Raw genomic sequence first — 16,950 nt, 5'->3', positions numbered from 1 at the left:
CAGCCTCATACTCATGAGGATACTCTTGCCCTTGATGATGAATATACGCTGTCCTGAACAACACACTAGATTCTATTACTTAAAACCTCTTTGAGTCATTCATATTGAATTGAATTGAATTGAATTTTATTTGATCCTGTAAGATTACATTGTGTACAGTAAATGTACGTGTAATATAGGACATGTCAAAGTATTAAAATTCTTTATCACTTATTTTTCTACACCTTTAGCTTACATTTTTACATCACTGATAATGAGTAACAATATATACAAATTTAATGGCATAAGTATTCTGCAACACTGTAAAACTCTTTTTCAATGAGATAGTCTTTAAGTTTCTTTGCAAAGTCATTGTGAAGTACACTATCTTGCAGGGTTTTGGGCAGACTTCTTAGTAGTCTGATACCAGAGTACTGGGGTCCTTATTCTAGCATTGCCAGTCGGTGGGGTATGCTCTGTACTTCGTTCTTCTTTCTTGTATTGTGGGTGTGTACACTAGCATTTGTAATCCAGTCCTCACTACCTTTTGTGATGTACATTATTGTTTTGTCTATATACCTGAGAACCTTTTCCACGTGCTTGGGCCTTCATTAACAGTCTGCAGTGAGGCACTGCATCAAGTGCTTTCCAGAAATCTAGGAATCTGGAATAGCCTATTGCTCTTCATCTGTGGTCCACTGGATATTGTGTGAGAAAAGGATAAGCTGAGTTTCACATGAGTGATGCTCTTGAAATCCGCACTGGACTGTGGACAGAAGCTTTTCTGTCTCAAGGCAACTCAATATTGAAACTTAAGATATACTCATGAATTACGCAGCAACCAAAGTTTAGGAAATTGGTCTGTAATTTTGTAAATCCGTTCTTTTATCCTTCTTATACGCAGGAGTCACCTGCATTTTTTCCAGTTTCTCGGGATTTTGCACTGGGTGTGGGATTTGTGATAAACGTGAGACCAGTTAGGGGGCTAATGCTGGAATGCTGGGAGTACTCTCTATAAAATCAAATTGGGAATTCACTCACACCTAGCACCTTATTTATTTTCAACTCTTTTACTTGCCTGTTAACACCAGGAGTGCCAATTTCCTACTATATCCTCCATACTGCTAGAGTCTGTATGATAGCACACTATGGGATGTCTGTATGATCCTCCAGCATGAATGACATTTTTAAGTGCAAAATTTACAACTTCAGCTTTCCTTTTACCATCTTCCATTGTTGCACTAGACTGATTGGTTGTTTGGCTTAGAGGCTAAGAGGAGGAGAGAGGAAGGGGGGGGGGGGGGGAGGCAGGCCAAACTGCTCAGTCATCGATCCCACACCAGACTGGGCAATGAGTGCTGAATATGAATAGAAGTCTTCAACCTGTTTAGCAATTTTACATAGGACAAGAATTTTCACAGGCTCTCAGCAAGACCTTACCCTAATGTATGACAGAGAAAGTTGTCGTATGCTTTGCACATTTATCTTTTTATTGACATGCACATTTATACTAATGCTTACGTGCCAACATTTCTGTGTTATTTTTTGAACTGAAAGTGCAACAATCTATATTCCCTCAGCATTTTTGCAAATTTTCTTGTTAAACTACAATGCTCTTTTCCATCCTTAGCCACTTAGCATGTACTTCTCCAAACTGTGATTTATAATCAGTTTAAAATCTGCCCAAAATTCCTCTATGTCCATGATACTGGACCTGAATGAGGTCCATTCATTACATAAGCAGGATGCTAACAACTGCTCATCTGGTCTTTCAAGCATAAAAGATCTCCTAACCTTCTTGATAGATTTATTAACTTTAGTAACCATGATCACTATGATGACACCATGATCAATAATCCTGATCTCTATCTGACACTGCTGATAAGGTCAGGCCTGTTTATAGCTACATGGTCTAAAATATTTCCATTGTGTGTGGTTGTTGAACTAGCTGCTCATGGCAGTTTTTGGAAAATGTGTTTAGCACTGTTTCACCAAACTGTCTGTTTGTACTACCTGTGATGTTTCCATAGACGTTTGAGTCTATACTCACTGGTTTAAATCACCTCAAACTAATATTGCAGTATTGGGGTGCTTACACACTACTGGGCATAGACTTTCTTTGAAGTATTATGCAACTGTAATGGCAGTATTGCGTGGCAAGTGAAAACATCCGATGATTGACTTGAGTTCACCTAGGCTAGTTACTCCTGTCCAGATAGCTTTGCAGTCAGAGTCAATTTGAACATCAATAGGCATAATATTTTTATCAGTTGCAATGAACATTCCCTTCCTACAGTGTCTAACTCCTCTCTTGTTCATGTGTTCCATGCCTCATTAAATATTTCAAAGCTTTCTATTTCAAGTTTTATCGCCCTGCCAGTTTCAATTATAATTTGAGTGCTACAGCTTTCCTGGAGCGTGGTAAATTCTGGGACTTTGCTTTGAATGCTTCAGCAATTTACTGTTAAAATGTTGAACTTTGAAGTGTCTTTACTTTGTTTGCAGTCTGATTTCACACTCTGTGTATCGGGTGCTAAGTGTTCACCAGAGGACCTAAAACTAAACTAAACAAAAAAGAAGCCACATGTATACCACAAGTACTCTACTGCCCGAGTACATAGTTGCTTCCTCTGTGTACTGTATCCTGACCGATAAAGGCCTATCCAACAATTGTCCACTCCACAATGTAGGTTCAGGAATCTGCAGCCAACACCATCAAAGAACTGATGAACCTCTTGAGATGCCTGACTTGGCTCCAAACCAAAGAACTCCAATATATTCTGGGTACAGTATTGCAGAATTGTAAGCTCTGCTTGTGTCTCATGAAGATGTGGTCACCATTTCTGCCAGCCATCCATATGCACTTAAAATGTGAGGGATAAGGGAAGCATTTTAATTACCACTGACACTGAGTTAGAAAAAGATACACAGTTTCTCTAGTTCTGTCCACAGTTGGACAGTAGTAATAGTGAATTCTCAATCACACCATCAGAGCAACTTAGTTTGGGCCTCCACCATTCACACATAGGAAGACGAGTGAAACTAGAAAATTTCAGTCACAGTTAATGAAAGCTCACATTATAACTTAGCTGCTCCATGTGATGAGATACTCAGCTTTGATATCCTCAGGGGTTGTTGCTTCAGAAAGTCCCAGAATTTGACGTTGCTGACATACTAATTTTTAAATAAAACAGAGTATATCATTTTTCTTGTCATATTGTGACTTATTTGTGTGTACGTAGATGGAATATACAGTGGCCATCTGACAGCCTCCTTAGTGGCTCATGCACCACTTTCTTTTATATAAAACTAAACAATCGAATACATTGTTAAATGTAAGATTTACAAAATAACAATTACATGTCATGAGATAATTTTAGTTAGCTACATTTAAAAATGGGTCATATATTTCCCTACGTGTTCTCATATTCATTTTGGAAAAGTATACTTAATTTCATTTACAATTGCAATGAATTTTACAGTACAACAATTTACATTACATTTTCGATGATTATAAACAAATCACTTTGAATAAGATGTTGTTAACAGTATTCTGGTTTTCTCTCAAGTAAAGCTATCATTTGAAATAATCATAGTGAATAAACATCAAAGCTTTTCAGAAATAGAATATGTAGCAACATGACTGCACAGTTCATGTCATGAAATTTCAAAGTGGGGTTATTAACAAACACCTTACTGCCCTTAGTTGCTACTATAAGCTGGGTAGCAAATATATGTGAAATTTAATCTGACATAGTAAACTCATTTGTAGTATTTTTTTTAAAAGGCAGTTTATGATTGGAACTGGTTATAGGCATAACAGTATAAAGTCCAGTGAGGCGGATGTTGGGGTGAGTTACACCAAACAACACCTAATTATCTGGAGTTCATTTATTGACCTCTTTACACAATCAAGGCTTACAAGGAACTGGATGGCGGAACTGCGCAAAGATAATGTTTAGCTTAGTTCAAAGACGATACTCAGATCGATACTGGTGTCAACCTCATTGGCGCCACACAGCCCCCCCCCCCCCCGTCCCGCAGTACGGAGTACTCTTGAGAGGCCGGGGTGGGGGGGGGGGGGAGAGGGGTGACTATGGCTTCGACAGGGGTGGTCCGCGGGAGCCGGACCACGGTCAGCTCAACAGCGTCATCGGGGAGCTGTGTGGGTAGATGTCGTGAAGGAAGGTCCAGCCACCGAACCTGGAAGTCATTGAAGCGCGCCGTGCGTCGTACTGGGCGTGCTGGTCATGCGGCGACAGGTAGGCCGGCAGTTTGTGGGAGGAACGGAGCGACAACGACGATGTCTCCGGTGGGCGTGGCGAACACACGAAGCATGTCCAGGTTGACGTCGGGCGAGAGGGGAACACATTTCACCAGGTGGCAGCGAATGGCGGAGGTTGTGTCATGAGCACCGGATGAAGGGAAACACATCACGAACAGTGTATCATCGCGTAGTATTATAGAGATGTCGTGCATTATGTCCAGGGGAACAGGCACAAACACCTCGAGCGAGGGCACGTTCAAGATGGGGGGGCATGAGGAAACTCGACAGGGTGAGGCAGGCGAAGGGGGAGAGGTCGAAGGGACCGGCAAAGGGCCCAGCAGCGAGGGCGTGATCATAGGTAAGCTTGATGTGGGGAGCATGGGGTCACTCGATGGAGTGTGTGAGACGGGAGTAGGGAGCGAGGTCAGAGGAGAGCTCAACGAATGGAGCCTCACAGTGTCATCTCGGAGCAGGACGTATTCACAATTGTCCAGAGATTTCGGGACGTGAACCTTAGGGCAGGAGTGGCTGACCAGCAGAGGGATATGGAGATTGATAAGTGGCATCTGACGCAGTCCACGAAGGAAGGTAAGTCAGACTGAGGGAGAGAAGCAGAAGGGTTCACAAGATGGCCAGGGAGAACAATGTTCTGGCCGTATACGAATTCGGCTAATGTGCCCTTGAGGTCTTCCTTATAGGTCGCATGAGTGCCGAGTAGCACAAGGGGAAGGGCCTCCATCCGTAGAGAGTCGTGGCATCGAAGAGCCACCCTGAAAGTGCGGTTCCAGCGCTCAACTAGCCCGTTACTTTGCGGGTGATATGCTGTGGTATGGATGTGCTGGATGCCGCAGATGTTACAAATCTCGTTGAACAGGGCTGACTCAAATTGTCTGCCCTGGTCGATCATGATGATAGCTAGACATCCGAAACGCGATACCCATGACTCGACGAAAGCTCGAGCAACAGTTTCTGCCGTAATATTGGGGAGGGGGACAGCCTTGACCCAGCGAGTTGTTCGGTCGATAGACAAGAGGACATAACAAAAGCCGTTAGAGGGGGGGAGAGGGCCGACAATGTCAATATGAATATGCTGGAAACGCCCAGGAGGGATCAAATAGGTTCTGAGGGGGGGGTGAAGTGTGCTTGTGTACTTTGCAGCATTGGCACGCGATGCAGAAGCGTGCCCATTGCTGGCAGTCCTTGCTGACATTTCTCAACATAAAGCGCTCCACAACAAGGCGGGCAGACACACAAACACCAGGGTGGACTAAATTATGCAGTGTGTTGAAGACAGCTCGACGGAGCGTGGTTGGGATGAGGGGGCGTAACATGCCCGTACTGTCGTCGCACCAGATTTCACCAGAAATGCCAGGGAAGGTGATGCGGATGAAGTGTAGTGAAGAGATTTGGCAGTTCAGAGAGGTCTAACAGTGAATTAACGGCGTCGACTCATGAAAGGAAATCAGCAAAGATATTGTCAGCACCCTTTATGTGTCTGATATCGGTGGTGAACTGAGATATGAAGTCCATGTATCTGAAGCAGCGAGGAGGCGGGTCCGCTGGCGGGTTTGTAATGGCCGCAGCCAGGGGTTTGTGGTCCGTTAAAACATAGAAAGGGCGTCCCTCAACATCAGTCTTAAAATGCTTCATCGCTTCATAGACCGCAGGCAACTCCCTGTCAAACGCGAAATATTTCCGTTGTGTGTCAGTGAGCTTGCGTGAGAAGAACTGCAGAGGCGAAGTCTGGCCGTTGATTGTCTGGCTAAGGACAGTGCCGATGGCAGTATCGCTGTCTGTGGTGATGAAAAGCTGCACATTGGGATGAGGATGCGGGATGGTGCAGGCCTCGGCAAGAAGACTTTTGAGGGTGGTGAAAGAGTCAGTCATAGCAGGGATCCATGGAACGGTCCGAGATCCAGAAGTGTGGGTGCCTGCCAAGGCATCCGTCAGTGGAGCCTGAATCTCCACAGCCCGATGTAGATGTCGGCGATAATAATTAACTGTCCCCAGAAAGCGCTGGAGCTCTTTGAATGACGCAGGTCTGGGTAGGTTTAGTATTGTTTGTACCTTCTCAGGGGGCGGTGAAATGCCGTCGGCAGAGACCCAAAAACCAAGAAAAGTGACAGTGAGTTAATATAGCTGCAATTTGTCCTGGTTGGTCTCGATACCTGCTGCCGCGAGAGTGTTCATAACGGTTTGCACATGTCGAATGTTGTCCTCGACGGAGGAGCTGAACACAAGAATGTCATCAAGGTATGCAAAGCAGAATTTCAAGTCAAATAGCACTTCGTTGACGAAGCGTTGCCAGGTCTGGGTTGCATTTTTCAGACCAAAGAGCATGAATCGAAACTGAAATAACCCAATTGGGGTGGTGAATGCTGTCCTCTTGATCTCTTCAGGTGCCATGGGGATCTGGTGGTAGGCCCATTTGCAATCAATGACATAGAACGTGGTCGCACCTGTGAGGGAACTGGTAAAGTCGGCAATGTTGGGTATGGGGTAGGTGACCATAATTGTTCGTGCGTTTAGTCGACGGTAGTGTCCGCACATGCGCCAGGACCCATCTTTCTTGGGTGTCATATGAACGGGCGTAGACCAGCTACTGGCAGAGGGTTCAATGACGCCGGAGCTTAGAAGTTCAGAAATCTGCTTTTTAAGGTTGGAGAGGTGCTTTGGACAAAGTCGACGTGGTTTACTGGAGATCAGGGGGCCTGGCGTGAGGCGAAGCTTGTGAACCATGCTGTTGGTGATGACGAAAATGTTGCCGGCGGCACGGGAGGCGGTTTGTTTACAATGTGTGGCAGGCAGGGCAGGCGAAGCGTGGTTGTGGTGTTCGGAGCCACTCGGCGGATCCGACGGGAGCCGAGGCAGCGAAGTGTCCCAGGAGTCAATGTGACAAGATGGCTGCCAGCCCGAAGCAGTGGCACCGTAGTTGGGTGAGCTCGGTAGAGCTCATGAAGTGTTAGTGGAGTCCATTGTCTGAGGACGCGGCCTGTGGCATCACGGTCGCGGGCGAAGCGCTAGGCGCAAGTGCACTGTTTGTGTTGTCAGTGGCAGTTGCACGGCGGCGCGCAGGAGCCGATGTTGCATAGTTTGAGATGCTGTCCGCGAGGAGAGGGGTAGGAGCTGTCAGTTCGGGAACACGTGACGCTCGTCGCACATGCGCACTCTTGTCTGGCCGAGTGTCAAATGCTGCCATGTTAGGGGGGGATGTGGTCCTGTGAAACTGTTAGTACACATTATGGTAGACTTGATAGAACAGTTGCGAGGGGTAGCGGGAGGTAAGCACACGGAGGCTCGATTGCTGGGACTACAAGCAGATTCGGCGCACTTACTGACCTTGCTTCGTCCTTGCTGCCGACGTTTTCAAGCTCAACAAGGCACTTGTGCGTTGTTTCTTGTAACGTCATCGACAGAGACGAGCATGTACGGATGAGATGAGCCCGGACTGACGTGTAATGGAGGGGTTTGCTCAACGGAGCACAGGGGAAGTGAGTTTTGGACGGGTGATGAAACACGGTGTTTCACACTAGGTCCGGTGAAAGTTTGTGGTGTTGCAAGAAGTCAATGCCTAGTATAGGTTCCTCAATACTGCACACTAAAAAAGTCCACTCGAGTTTGCAGTTTGTGGAGAGTGAGACGACGTGGGAGGTTGAACCCGAGCATTGTAGTTTAGTTGAATTAATGGCTTGCAGTGAAGTATGATGAGGGCGGATGTTCAACAACACTAAGGACGTAGGCAGCAGCGAAACATCGGCACCTGTGTCCACTAGGAAAAAGTATCCCGACAAAATGTCTTTAATATAAAGTCGTCCGTAATTATCCAATTGTTCCCGGACTGAATGGAGCACTGGGAGGTGCCTGTCATGTTGTGCACAGGAGGCAGCACCCACACTTACCTGCGATTGGCGTTTGGGAAGCAGCAGGGTGGTCTGCAGTTCCGTGCCACCTCACTAAACCGTGTGTGGAAGTAACAGTATGGGTAGTGTGGTTGCATTTCCTGCGGAAAGTTCGTTGCCAGAGGTGGTGGCCGAGGTTCAGTGGCCCCAGCAGGTTCAGTTGCAGGATGGGGCGTGACTGTGGGCAGAGCCAGTGACGTCCCAGCTGCTTGTTTACTGCTTCCCGGAGCGAGCGGAACAGTCGGTACAGTACGGCCCTGGCCACGGGACGAAGAGCCTGAACCTGAGACTTGCCAGGTAGGCAGTGGCTGGCGAAATAGAGCAGTGATGCATCATGTAGTTGGTCAGCAATTGTCATTCGTTGCTCGACAGGTTTGGGAGACCTCTGAGCCAGAGCAAAGCGGATGTGAGGAGGTAGTTTATCTGACCAGATGGTCTTTACACAAGCAAGGCTTACAAAGAACTGGATGACGGAACTGCACAAAGATAATGTTTAGCTTAGTTCAAAGACGATACTCAGATCGATACTGGTGTCGACCTCATTGGCACCACACCAGAAAGTTAAAAATTTGTGCTAAAATAACCTCTTCAGAGATTGTTGACATGAGGAAGCAATTTCAGATAATGATGGGAAGGTAGTTCCACTTCACACTGAGGATGGCCTCAGTACTCAACTTACAGGTGTCACTGCTGCAGAAATGATCCACAACTTGCAGATGACTGCATCTCGCACACTTGATAGCCCCATCTTGGATGAGGCCCCCTGGCAGACATACTGAGTGCACACTGGACTTCTTTCCAACATTGGACACTATTTTCATAAGGGGCTTCATAATGTGCCAAACACTGGAGGTTCCAATAACTTAGTGTACCTGCTCAGACACTCCCAATGGAGCAGTCACTTGTCCATTTATAGTGTTAATGGTCAAGGCCAGACAGCTAGTCTCTACATTCATCCTCTATCCCAATCTACACGAACAGCCTACAATCTGCCACTCACCCGGAAGTGAGTGTGGTCTCCTTGTGTTGGCTATGCTGGAAGGTGCCTCGATGGCAGAGCCCATGGACAAAATATGCAACACTCGAGGTGCCCAATGTGACGCACCAGTTTCCCTGCCACAACTAAACCCTGTAGATGGTTCAGAGGCAGCAACCTGTAGACAGTTGACTGTGTTCAACAGCAACTTTAGCTGCCTGCAAACTGTGGCCAGCTCTTCCTGCATGTGCATGCAGGCACATTCCGTATTCATCCTCCTACTAAATTGCAAATGAAAATGGAGAAAAAAAAACAAGCCTTGTTGTCTTTTAGAAAAGTATTCACACTACCAAATTTGTTAAAAACACAGACACAAGACACTACACCACACTGTTGCAGAAAGTTCTTCACTGCATGTTGGCAGTACAAATATTTGCACTTCCTGTATTGACATGCAAGTTATGCTTCTGCCTAGTGTCATAAGAGTGAAAAATCACAGTTATCCTGAAGATATTTTCTTCTTTTAAAGTGCTCCCTTTTGCAAAGATTAGTGCTTGGTAAATACATAAACAAAGCAGGGGAAATATATTGGGACTTTTAAATACTAGCCCAAAGGGGCTTCTGTATGTAGCTTGTTTTATTATTCTGACAATCTTTTTCTCTAGTCAAAATGTTTTTCTGCTAATTATGGAGTTCCTCCAAAAGACAATTCTGTACATCGGTAGTGATTGGATACTGTTATGTTACAATGTTATCATTAATGCACGGCTTGTATTTTGTGTGAGGCTTCTTACAGCAGATGTATGTAGCTTTTTATTTCAGGTGCATCTCCCATTTCAGATTTTACTGAATATGTTGTTGTTTTTGTCGTCTTCAGTCTGAAAACTGGTTTTATGCAGCTCTCCATGTTACTCTAGCCTGCGCAAGTCTCTTCAACTCTGAATAATTGCTGCAGCCTACATCATTTTGAACTTACTTACTGTCTTCATCTCTTAGTCTCCCTCTAAATTCTTACACCTGCCCCCCACCCCCACTCCTGCCCAACCAGTACTAAATACTAAACTGGTGATCTTCTGATGTCTCAGAATGTGTAGCATCAACCAATCCCTTCTTTTAATCAAGTTGTGCCACAGTTTTTTTTCTCCCCAATTCTATTCAGTTCCTCCTCACTTAGTTACATGATATACCTATCTAATCATCAGCATTCCTCTGTAGCACAACACTTCAAAAGCTTCTATTCTCTTCTTGTCTGAAGTGTTTATCTTCCATGTTCCACTTTCATACAAGGTTACACTCTCCACAAATATCTTCAGAAAAACTTCCTAACACTTGTATCTATATTTGTTGTTAACAAATTTCTCTTCTCCAGATATGCTTTTCTTGTCATTGGTAGTCTGAGTTTTACATCCTCTCCACTTTGGCCATCATTTTACTGCCCATATAGCAAAACACAACTACTACTGCATCATTTCCTAATCCAATTCCCTCAGTATTGCCTGATTTAATTTGACTGCATTCCATTACCCTTGTTTTGCTTTTGTTGATGTTTATCTTATACTCTCTCTTGAAGGTGCTGTCCATTCCATTCAGCTGCTCTTCTGATTTTTTTGCTGCCTCTGACAGAATTACAATGTCATCAGCAAATCTCAAGAATTTGGCAAATCAGTGAGTGACCTTGAAGTTGAACTTTAATTCCTTCACCAAATTTTACTTTGGTTTCCTTTACTGCTTGCCCATTGTAGAGATTGAATAACATTGGGGTTAGGCTACAACCTTGTTGCACTCCCTGCTCAACCTCTGTTTCTCTTTCATGTCCCTTGACTCCTATAACTACCATTTGGTTTTCTTACAAATTGTAAATAGCCTTTTGCCCCATACATTTTACCTTTGCTACCTTCAGAATTTCAAAGAGTGTATTCTAGTCATTGCTTTTAAAAGATTTCTCCAGGCTTACAAATTCTATAAATGTAGGTTTGCCTTTCCTTAACCTACCTTCTAAGATATGTCTTAGGGTCAGTATTGCTCAGCATGTTCCAAAATTTTTCCAGAACCCAAACTAATCTTCCCCAAGGTCAGCTTCTACCAATGTCTCCATTCTTTTGTAATTAATTCATGTTAATATTTTGCAATCATAACTTATTAATCTGATAGTTTGGTAATATTCTTATCTGTCAACACTTTCTTTCTTTGGAATTGGGATTATTACATTCTTCTTGAATTATGAGGGTATATCACATGTCTTGCACACCAGATGAAATAGTTTTATTGTGGCTGGCTCTCCCTAGAATATCAGTAATTCTGATGGAATGTTGTCTAGTCCAGGGGCCTTTTCTCAACTTAGATCACTCACTGCTTTGCCAAATTCTTCTTGTTACATCATATCTCCTGTCTCATCTTCATCTAAATCCTCTTCCTTTTCTATAATGTTTCCTTCAAGTTAATTTCCCTTGTACAGTCCCCTCTATATACTTCTTCCACCTTTCAGCTTTCTCTTCTTTGCTTAGTACTGATTTTCCATCTCAGCTCTTGATATTCATGCAGCTGCTTCTCTTTTCTTGAAAGGCCTCTATATTTTTGCTATGGGCCATATCTATCTTTCCCCTAGTGATATATGCTTCTGTATTCTTACATTTATCCTCTAACCATTCCTGTTTAGCCTTCTGCACTTCCTGTCACACACATTTTTAGACATTTATTTAGTCTTTTTTCTGCTTCATTTGCTGCATTTTTATATTTCTCCTTTCACTGATTAAATTCAATGTCTCCTGTGATAAACAAGGATTTCTACTAGGCTTTGTCTTTTTCCCTATGTAATCCTCTCACAGCAACCCATTTGTCTTCTACTGAATTATATTCCCCTATTTAAGTCAGTCATTGCCTAATGGTACCTCCGAAATTCTTAACAACCTCTGGTTATTTCAACTTATTGAGACCCCATGTCCTTCATTTCCTATCTTTCTGCAATTTATTCAGTTGTAATCTACAGTCCATAACCAATAAATTGTGGTCAGAGTCCAGATCTATCCCTGGAAATTTCTTACGGTTTAAAATCTGGTTCCAATAAGTCTGTGTTACCATGACATAATCAATGTGAAACTTGCCAGTCTCACAAAGCCTCTTCCATGTTTACAAGAGTCTTAAACCAAGTGTTATCAATGATTAAATTACAGATCAATTTCTTCTGGATGGGCCCCACAGCCTTTTTCAGTATACATTATGGTCTATGAAAAATTCTACCATACAATTTCCTCCACAATTCCTTTCTGCCAGTCCATATTCTCCTACTATTTTTCATTCCCCTCCTTTTCCTACTACCGAATTACAGTGTCCCATCACAATCAAATTTTTCTCTCCGTTAAATATCTGCAGAATTTCCTTTATCTCGTCATTTTTTTCCCTCCATCTCATCATCATCTGTGAAGCTGGTTGGCATATAAATTTGTGCCACTATGGTGGGTCTTGGTTTCATGTCTATGTTGACTATGACAGTCTGTTCACTATGCTATCTTTAATAGCTTAGCCACATTCCTATTTTCTTATTCATTGTTATACGTACTCCTGTATTACCCCTATTTGATTTTGTGTTTATAATCATGTACTCATCCAACCAGAAGTCTTGTTCATCCTGCCACTGAACTTCACAAATTCCCACTATACCTAACTTCAACCTATCCATATCCCTTTTTAAATTTTCTAATTTTCTGACCCTGCCTGATTAGGGGAACTAACATTCCACATTCCAACCTCTAGAGAACCAGTTTTGTTTTTTCTGATGATGACATCCTTCTGACTAGTCCCTGCCCAGATCCTCATGGGACACTATTTTACCTCTGGGGCATTTTACCCAAGAGGATGGTCATCATTATTTAACCAAACAGTAGAACTGATTGCTCACGGGACATATAATTATTCTAGTTTCCACTTGCTATCAGCTGTTCGCAGTACTGGCACAGAAGGGCCACATTGGTTATGTTATAAGGCCAGGTCACTCAATCGTCCTGAATGCTGCCCATGTAACTACTGTAAAGGCTGCTGCCCCTCTTCAGAAACGACACATTTGTCTGGTGTCTCAGTAGATACCACACCATTGTGGTTGCATCTACAGTACAACTATCTGTTTCATTGAGGCATGCAAGCCACCCCACCATGTCAGTGTCCGTGGTTCATGGGTGAGGAATACAAATCCCTAAAAATATTGTCTCACTGCAGAGAGAGTTTTTCTGTCAATGCTAAAAGTCGGTGTTACAGGTTGGAGATTCTGTGCAGCATGGAAATTTTTTATCCAAATTTGTTATAAGCCTGTTAGTTCTGAATCACTGTGTTAAATTTTGTATTGCAACTCCAGCTATTTCCTGTAGGCTGCCTTCAATGCTTGATCTAATTCAGATGCTTGTGTTGTCTGCAAAAAGTGCTATAATTCCATTAATAATTTTTCCTGCTAGATTATTAAGATAAACAAAGAACAGAAAGGGTCAAAGAACTGGCCCTCAATGGACTCTATAAAACTGATTGTTTTGTACATTACTATAAAAATTGGAAATTGTGTGCGCTTTCCATCTTTATATTTTATTTGGGTGATTTGTGTGTGATCATGTTGTTTTGAAGGCCTTAAATTCCATAAGCATTTAGAGTCTGTAACAGAACATCATGATCAGTTACATCAGAAACTTTATTTTAGTATGTGTTAGTGCCTGCATGAATGATAACAGCAGGATAATAATACAGCGGCAGCCGAAGGACATCGGGATGCCACTCCTGCAGAACATGAAAATGAAATTATTATTGTTATACTCCAGTCTTGAGCTTGTGTTCTTGATTAAGTGAATTTATTATGTTGTACTTCTTTTAACAGAATCTTGAATTAGCTGAAATACTGAAAGATAGTGACAGAAAATATTGCACTTAAGGGTGATGTTATTTATCAAAATACATACAAAGAATTTGTTACAGCATTTATAGTCTTATGAATCATAGTTTTAATTTTCTTGAAGTGAAATTATTTTGCAGTGGTCATTGATTGAAGTTTAGAATTGAACAGTTTCGTTTAATTCAACATGTGTAAACATAATTTTGAACAGTGCAAAATATGTAATCTTTGGATTTCTTAGAAACTCTAAGAGATTTGAAACTTTTAGACTCTGTGCAAGGACGAACATCAATTTAATGCAGTCAGATGCAGATTATTATTGTAGACCATCATTTTAATTAACTATTGCCCATTAACTGGGGATTTATTTCAGGCCTCTACTGTGGTCATCTCATGTGGAACAGCATTAATAATCTTTGAGCATCCAGGATCAGCAGTGTAAAAGTAGGCAGATAGTGTAATTACATTCCATATTCAACTCCCTTTAGGCAGAATGGCACAAAAGTATTTCTTACTTTTTAACTATTTATGTTTCACAATTAAGTATATGTCAGTGTGTAATCAGTCACATTTGCTTCTTGTCTACAAAAATTCTTATTTTGTTCAGGAACTGTAATGACAGTTTCAAATAAAGATATTGCAGTTGTTAGTGACATGTTGGAGGTGATATATGGCTTTATATGATATTCTGGAATAGTACTCATCCCAAATACACTTATGAGGCAAAACATGAAGACTGTTTGCTTAATAGCACATTGGTCTAGATTTGGAATGCAACACAGCAGCAATTCTGCATGGCATCTACTTGACTAGTGCTTCATGTGCCAGCTGTCTACTCAGAGGTCACACGATTACCATATATTATGGGCAAGTGGTTTCTGGGTGTGGAGTTGACCCTGTAGCACCCCCGGTGCATTCCATCGATTTCAGATCAGACAGATTTTGTCTCCAAGGGATCAATAAGAGTTCATTATCATGATCCTCGAAACACTGTAGTATGGGTCTGTCATTGTGACAAGGATAGTTATCCTGCTCTTTGGTGGAGACATCGAGCACGAAGGGATGGGGATCGTCAACAACAATATTCATGCTCCTCTGCTGTCATGGTGCATCTGATTAGTACCATGGGAGCCCAAGTGAACGTCATCTATGACATAATAATGCTCCTAGACGCCAGCATCCATTGCATGTTTCGAGCAGTCATTCAGCTAGATGACAGAGCATTTGGACACGTCCATCAACCTGATGTAGCAAGTAATGTGTCATAACAAGTGACAAGTTTCTATTAATCCATGGTTGACTATCAGTAATCCTGCACCCACCACAGTCTTAACTTATGATTTCCTTGGGTCAATGTGGGAACACATAGGGTTTGTGTGCTGTGGAGCACCTGTTCAATGACATGTGCTGAATGGTATGGTTTGAAGCATTTACACCTGCACCAGCATTGTACTCTCTCTTCAAGATCTGCAACGGATTGCTGCTTATCTCCCTTTGTCAATTGGGTGAGTCTTTGAAGATGGTCTGTAGTGACGCATGGATGACCAACATTTCATTGCCTACTCAAGGTTTCGTCATCTTTCACCTTTCAAAACTAGACCAACAAACTTTGAGGTGATGTAGAAGGTGTCTTGTGAAATAAGATGAGAATAGGAACCTGTATCCAGAAACATCATCCAATGACACCATGAGCATCAAACTATAGTAGCTGGCACCTATATATGTATGTATACGTACGGTGATTCTGTGATGATATTACAAACTTCCAGGGATGTTGGAGAAGGATAAATGCATCAATTTCAGGTAAGGGACCCTGTAAGAAAATGTACGATTCAAAAGTTATAAGTGAAAATTTTTGTGATACCTCTGATACTGTTGCTATGACTGTTGTTTAGGCAAGTTTCAGAGATGGAAGTGAGGACAAAAACAAGAATAAAATTAAACATGCATACCTTAAGAGCTATGAGCATTTGATCATCTTTGCTACTGTGAAACACATTTCCTCTATTGAACGAGTGCTTACAGCTCTTAAGGTATACATTTTAGAGTTTATGGTTATGAGACTTTTTTTCTTGTTTTAGTCCATACTATCACCTCTGAAAGTTGCCGACCTGAGACACAGCAACAACAGTATCAGTACATCTGTTCCACTGTCAGAGGTATAATAAAGATTTTTGCTTATAACTTTTGACTCATTTGTTTCCAGATCAGGGACCTTTACCTCAAATTGGTATAGTTATCTTCTCAACCACCCCTGGAAGTTTGGAACACCTTCACAGGATCACCCTGTATATACATACATATGTAGGTGCCAACACCTATAACTTCAACATTCTGTGGCATTGTTAGATGACATTTCTGGACAAATGTTCCTGTTCCAAGTATGTGACTCATGACACCTTCTATATCCCCTCGAAGTCTGTTGGTCTAATTTTGAAACACCCTGTACTTTCCTCACCAGATCACGTGTCCAAAGTACCACCAGATGGAATTCAATCTTGTGAGTGTATGCCATATTCCACATTTTCTTTTTATGACTGTGATACCTGTTTGCAAGCAGGTCTTCTCTTTGTTGTGGAAGGCCATTCAATAAGTAATGCAACATCTTTTTGGAAAGCAAGTTGGTTTCAGTCAGGATTCCAATACACCAAATTATTCATCACTGTTTTGGCTATAAAATCATATTTTTCAATTTAATCTCTGTTAGTGTGATGGCCTTACGCCATCTTACTGGGAGGTTTTGTATGCCCGCATGGTACAGTTCCACTGATCGACATTGGAGCCAATGTCTTGCTGCCTCAGTAACTTCCCTATGATCCATACACTGCTTCCTGTGGAGTGCAGCCTTCATTTGGCCAAGCAGGTGGAAGTCTGAAGATGCAGAATCTGGGCTATAGGGTGGACTAGGAAAAACGGTCAAGTAAAGTTTTGTGTACTACTCTCATGTGTGCAGACTTGTGAG

At 42.5% G+C, this 16,950-nt stretch overlaps 1 protein-coding gene across 1 annotated transcript in view; it reads left to right on the top strand.

Annotated features, from left to right (window-relative positions):
- LOC126236621 (uncharacterized) overlaps positions 1 to 14,488 on the top strand; it is a 50,268-nt gene extending 35,780 nt beyond the window's left edge. Inside the window, exon 4 of the transcript XR_007544967.1 lies at positions 14,362 to 14,488. The gene's annotated coding sequence lies outside the window, so the exon portion shown is untranslated. The remainder of the gene's footprint in view (positions 1 to 14,361) is intronic.
- Positions 14,489 to 16,950: the final 2,462 nt, after the last annotated feature.

Source organism: Schistocerca nitens, chromosome 2 (assembly GCF_023898315.1).
Source record: "Schistocerca nitens isolate TAMUIC-IGC-003100 chromosome 2, iqSchNite1.1, whole genome shotgun sequence".
Taxonomy (NCBI): Eukaryota; Metazoa; Arthropoda; class Insecta; order Orthoptera; family Acrididae; genus Schistocerca; species Schistocerca nitens.
The sequence above is the reverse complement of the archived record's forward strand: the minus strand, read 5'-3'. Positions and strand labels throughout refer to the sequence as shown.